Genomic DNA, 5694 nt, shown 5'->3' on the forward strand with positions numbered 1-5694 from the left:
TCAAAACCTGAGTCTAGTTCATCCTCTATAAAAGCTTCTCATTATGAGGATTTTCTTTTATATAAATCACTTGTTAAGAAATTGTAGGCGTATAAAACTGCTTATAGGTCCCTTAACACAGCTCGGCACGATGATTCGACAAACCAACAATCCATCGGGTGATGTATCCAAGCGTGATCGTTAGACTGCAACATCGAAGCTAAGTGAGATGCGACGAAGCAGATTAACGAGGCGACGAGGTTAAACACCAAAGCAGATTTACTGCCAAATTAGGATCCGGACTGCCAAATCAGAGTCCAGATCAACAAATCAGAGTTCGGATAAACCGCGAAACCGGAAAAAGACAAAATGGCAAACACCTGGAGGACTCGGCCAAAACCGAGCCACTCGGGTGGCTTGGCCAAAGCCGAGCACCTCCTGGTGGCTCGGTGGCCAAGCCACCTAGGTGGTCGGCCGAGCCACCTCTTGGTGCGAGCCACCTCCTGGTGGCTCGGTGGCCGAGCCACCTGGGCCAAGCCCAGATCTGGGCCCAGATCTGAGCCCAGATCTGGTTCTAAATGCCTATAAATAGGCTTGGTAGCTCATTGTTTTGAGAGGTTGGACTTTTTTGAGGCAAAACTCTGCTGGATTGAGAACTGAACTTCGAAGTTTTGGAGCTTTGAAGACTTGGCTTTTTAGATCTGGTTCTTGGCAATCATCCACGTCAGATAAGGCAGGAGTTCGAGAGAGAGGTCAGATCTGAGATCTACACGACTATCCTCCGGATCAAAACTTGGTTTTTGATCCCGAGAAGAGTATCGATTTCGGTTGGTCGATTTCGATTACTAAAGGCTATTATTTCCTTGGCGAAATAGTACACCCGGCTGTTATTTCCTTCGTGAAATAGCACCCGTCATATCGTGTAGATCCGACCGGATCAAGATCGCGCGGTGGTCCACGGATTAACCCCGGCGCAGGCGAAGAACCCACACAAGCGAGAGACCGCAAAACAGGATCTCGCGATTTTTCTTTTTTCTTTGATTTTGTTGTAACCAGATCTTATAAAAAGACCGGATCTTTTGTAATCGAAAAACTATTACTTGAGAAAGCAATGACATCAATGAAAATAACTTTCACCACGAACAATCTGGCGACCATAGTGGGAGCCACCGATCTCGCTGCCGAGATCGTTGCGTCGCAGCCGCCGCGGATCTCGATCCCGGTCGAGGAGGAGGTCGAGTATGAATTCGACCAACAAAAGTTTGAGGAGTATCTATTATCCTCGTCCGGATCTACCTCCCCCCGCAAGTCCAAGAATTCCAAGAAGTTCTCCTCCAGGAGAAAGGTCAGTTGGTACGAAGAGGTGCAGAGTACCAATGAAGATCTCACCCCAATTGACGCCAAAGTTGCGTCGGGTGAAGTTCCGCCGACCTCCAACCAGGTCAACCCTGTCCTTGCCAACTCCTCCGCCGCTGAGGGCGTAGCAACTCTCTCAAAGAGAGCCCGCCAGAGGCGACGTCAACACCTGGCACGGCAATTCGCAAAGGCGATGGAATCCACGGACGGAATCCGCTATAACGCGGATCTGAAGAACAGGAGAGGCAAACAGCCTCAACAAATGATGAATGGTAGCTCCTCCAAGCCGCCAATGAATGAATGGATCCGTATCAAACGGAATCGTTCAACACTTGATGAGGACATTCACAAGCGCCGCGCACTATCAGCGCAAGTACGGGCTCAAGTCCAAGAAGCCCGCAGAAGACTGCAGAAGGAAGTGGCCAAAAAACCGCCACCAACTCGCCAAGTATGGAGGCCGAAGTCTGAAGCGGCGATTCAGGCTAAAGAGCAACCTTTGCAGCCTTCAGTAAAAGTTTAACCTCTGGCGAACCAACCTAAATCGCCAATAATTCCCATGGCTACTCCGGGAGATCACGCAGAATCATCCCAAAGAAAGAAGTCAGTTTTGGAGCGCCTCGGTCCACTTCCCAATGGACGATGCAAAGCTCCAGTTCAAGATCGTTTGGGCCCGATAAAGAAGCCCCGAACGGCTCAACATGCTGGGGGTCGCCGCCACCCTCAACATGACAAAGAGATCAGGGCGGCTAGGCACACCAATTTGTGCATTGAAGTCCAGGAGCCCGTTGAGAACTCACACCCACAAAGGCGTGTTTCGAGGTGCGTGACTCTTGAAAGCCCAAGGAAGACAGTTCGCCCTCAGAAGGAAGCATTATCGTCTGATGATGATAGCGTTATACCTGAGAAGTCGTGCCAACACACGATAGGTTACTCTAACCTTCAAACCGACGAGTTGTACTATCGTGTTGGGGGTACAAGCAAAACCAGGAAAAGGAGTCCTCGAGAACTAAAGACTCAATGCCCCTGTTCCAAACTCATTCGGGCAGTATTGTTGGAGTGCAACTGCACCAATACAGTCCCCGAGAGAATTTCGGTTTTCGAAAGGCTCAGTACCGAAACGCCAAAACCAAGGCCTAGGCGTTTCCGACGAAGGAGAGCGGTGGTTGAAGACGGAGAATTTCCGAGGGTCACCACTAATATGACCAGCAAAGGGAAATCGACATGGGATAATTCCAAGTCGATTCCGGAAGCACCCCGGCGTATAACACGTCTGCAGTCTGGAGCCATCATACGAGGAACTTATGGTAGGATTCGGACAAGATTACCTTCAGAAGATGAAGAATCGGATGCCTGCTCTGCGGTCGCATCCTGCTCTGCTGTCGCATCAGACAATACAGTATCCAGCGAGGGACAACCCCGCGAGTCGCTGATGATAAGCGCCGAACAAGTGGTCAAGATGCTCGAAGAAGCCATGGCTAAACAACAGGAGAGCTTCAGGTTCAAAATGCAGATGGCCATGCAGAATATGAGAGAAATGCATGACCAACAAATCCAAGCATTGACAAACCAGCAAGGCGAGCCAAGTCGTAGTAACCAGGTTAATCTGGAAGATGAGGACACAGGTGCGAATGAAACCCATAACGCCAATAATCCTCCCGTCAATACAGGGGGTGGTAACGAGAATTCTAACGAAGACTCAGGTGAAAGCTTGAAGATTATAAACCTCGAGAGCAAAATCAATACGTTGATTTCTGCTCAAGAGATGAAGAAGACGGGCATTCCTTGTCCCTACCCAAGAGAATGGGAATCAATCCCTTATCCGGCAAAGTTCAATCTAATTAACTTCATGCCGTTTGATGGGGAGGGTTCACCCACTCAGCATTTGATTTACTTCAAATCACACCTAGGGGTTATCTCTGGTAATGAGCCTCTGATGGTACGGTCCTTCGTTGGCACTCTTCGGGGAGCCGCCTTCCCAGGAAGTGTGAATAGCTGGGACGACATGGAGACTAAATTCCTCACCAACTTCTTCGACGACGACACCGAGATATCCATCGGGTCGTTGCTTGACGAGAAACAAAAATACGGGGAATTAGTTAATACCTTCGTCAAAAGGTTCCGGAACAAGGCGATGAACTGTCGGGACCCGATCACTGAGGAGTTCATTCTCTAGACTTGCCACAACAACCTCGCATTGGACGTGTTGGAAGCAATAGGGACAGCACCGTCCAAAACATGGAAGGATTTGAAGGTCCGAGGAGAGCAAGCCGAACGCTTCCTTCAAAGGAAGAAAGCCGAGAGGAGCCAACCGATGGCGAATCTTCCGAACTCAAACTTCGCCTCCCGTAGGAAGGGCAAAACACCTGCAGCTATTGGTGGTGCTAATCAAACGTCACAACAACAATCCCGAAGGCAGCAAAAGACTTCGGACCCGAAACTCCAAAAAGAGTATTCCTTTAAGGACGAAGACGTTCCAGCCATCTTCGAATCCCTCCTTGAAAACAACAAGATCAAGCTACCACCTATCGCAAATCAGGAGGAAGCTGATAATACTGCGGATCCAAAGTACTGTGCGTACCACAGGAGGGTCCTTTATCCCACCAAGGATTTTGCTCTCAAGAATAGCATCCAAACCTTGGTTGAAGCCGACGTTATAACGCTAAGGTAAGCCAATTAAAAACGGCAACACTCCGAAGAGTATATGAGTATAAACTGCTTCTCAATCCTCCGACCGGTATAAGAGGTTAAACTGCTCCCTGATACTCCAACATGTATATGAGTCTAAACTATTTTATTTCTTTACGGGAAGTTCCTGGAGAATTTTTATATGTAATATTCTTAAGGATAACCCGGTCATGTAACTGAGTACAATGTCGGACCCAGTTCCACAAGGGAAGCTGGGGGTGTATTATTCATGTATCGGGAAGTTCCTGAAAGAATACAACGGGTGATATTCTTAGGGATAACCCAATCACTATAAAAGTGATAAGTAAAACATCCTTCCTCACAAAAATCCCCCACTGATCAAGTCAATTGATGGTGGGTCCACTAAATTTTCTGTCCGTCAATTCATGGTAATTTCCAAAGCTTGACGTGTTAAGTCCTGATTACTTAACATCAAAACCCTTCATCGAGTGGCCAGTACAAACCAGTATTTCTACTGCTACTTGTATTCCACTCCCTTTGCTTTCAGGTCAAACTTATAAAAGTTAGGGCCACAACCAAAATCCCCTCTTGATTCCTTCAATGAACGAGAGGCCCATAAATTGAGCGATCAAACCTTCCTACAGTTAGGATCGTCTTAAACCTCCCATTCGGTCAAACCTTCCTACAGTTAGGACCAAAACCAAAATCCCCTCTCGATTCCTCCAATGAACGAGAGGTCCACTTTCAAATCGAGTGATCAAACATTCCTACAGTTAGGGTCATCTCAAACTCCTGCTTAGTCAAACCTTCCTACAGTTAGGGCCAAAACCACAATTCACTCTCGATAAACGAGAAATTCATCTTTAGTTCGGTAATCAAACCTTCCGACAGTTAGGGTTATCCGAATCTTTTCGATACTCGGAGTGGAGATCTCACTCTTAGTTTCACCTTTTCGGATTCTGGGGGTGGAGATCCCACCTCGAGTCTCCTTTCCAATTGAAGAGAGAATATAAAATTCTTCTTCTTCATTTTCGGGAGATAGAATATAAAATTCTTCCTCTCCCATTTCGGGTTCGTCTTTGCCCCAAGAGAAGACACCAACCTTTTCCAAAAAATTTGTCAATTTAGGATTCAGTCTAGGAAGTTTATCCCGAATCCTAAGCAGGGATAAGTCTGCGCCTAACACGCGTCGCCGGTTTAGTCTTTTTCCGTAGAAAAAGACACCAGAGTTCGATTCTGGGGTATTTTATCCCGAAGCCTAAGTAGGGATAAGTCAGCGTCTAATACACGTTGCCGGGTAGCCTATTCCCGTAACAAGGGCGAAGTCTACGTATTCGAAGTCGTAGCGCCGAGTCTAAGAGAATTCACTCTCTTAGCACAACGTTACACGCGGAACGGATTTAGACAATCCGCATGCTAGCCCGACTCAAACGGTAGTCGGTAAAGGCTAATCAAATCCGTTGAAGGCTGGGGGTTGGCCAAAAATCCTAAAGTCAACGCCTAACACACGTCGCCGGGTAGCCTATTCTCGTAACAAATAGTAAAGTCTATGTATTCGACATCATAGCACAAAGTCTCAGAGAATTCACTCTCTTAGCACAACGTTACATGCGGAACGGACTCGAACAATCCGCATGCTAGCCCGACTCAAACAGTAGTCGGTAAAGGCTCATCAAACCCGTTGATGGCTGTGGGTTTGCCAAAAATCCTATA

Source organism: Asparagus officinalis, chromosome 10 (genome assembly GCF_001876935.1).
Source record: "Asparagus officinalis chromosome 10, Aspof.V1, whole genome shotgun sequence".
Lineage (NCBI taxonomy): Eukaryota > Viridiplantae > Streptophyta > Magnoliopsida > Asparagales > Asparagaceae > Asparagus > Asparagus officinalis.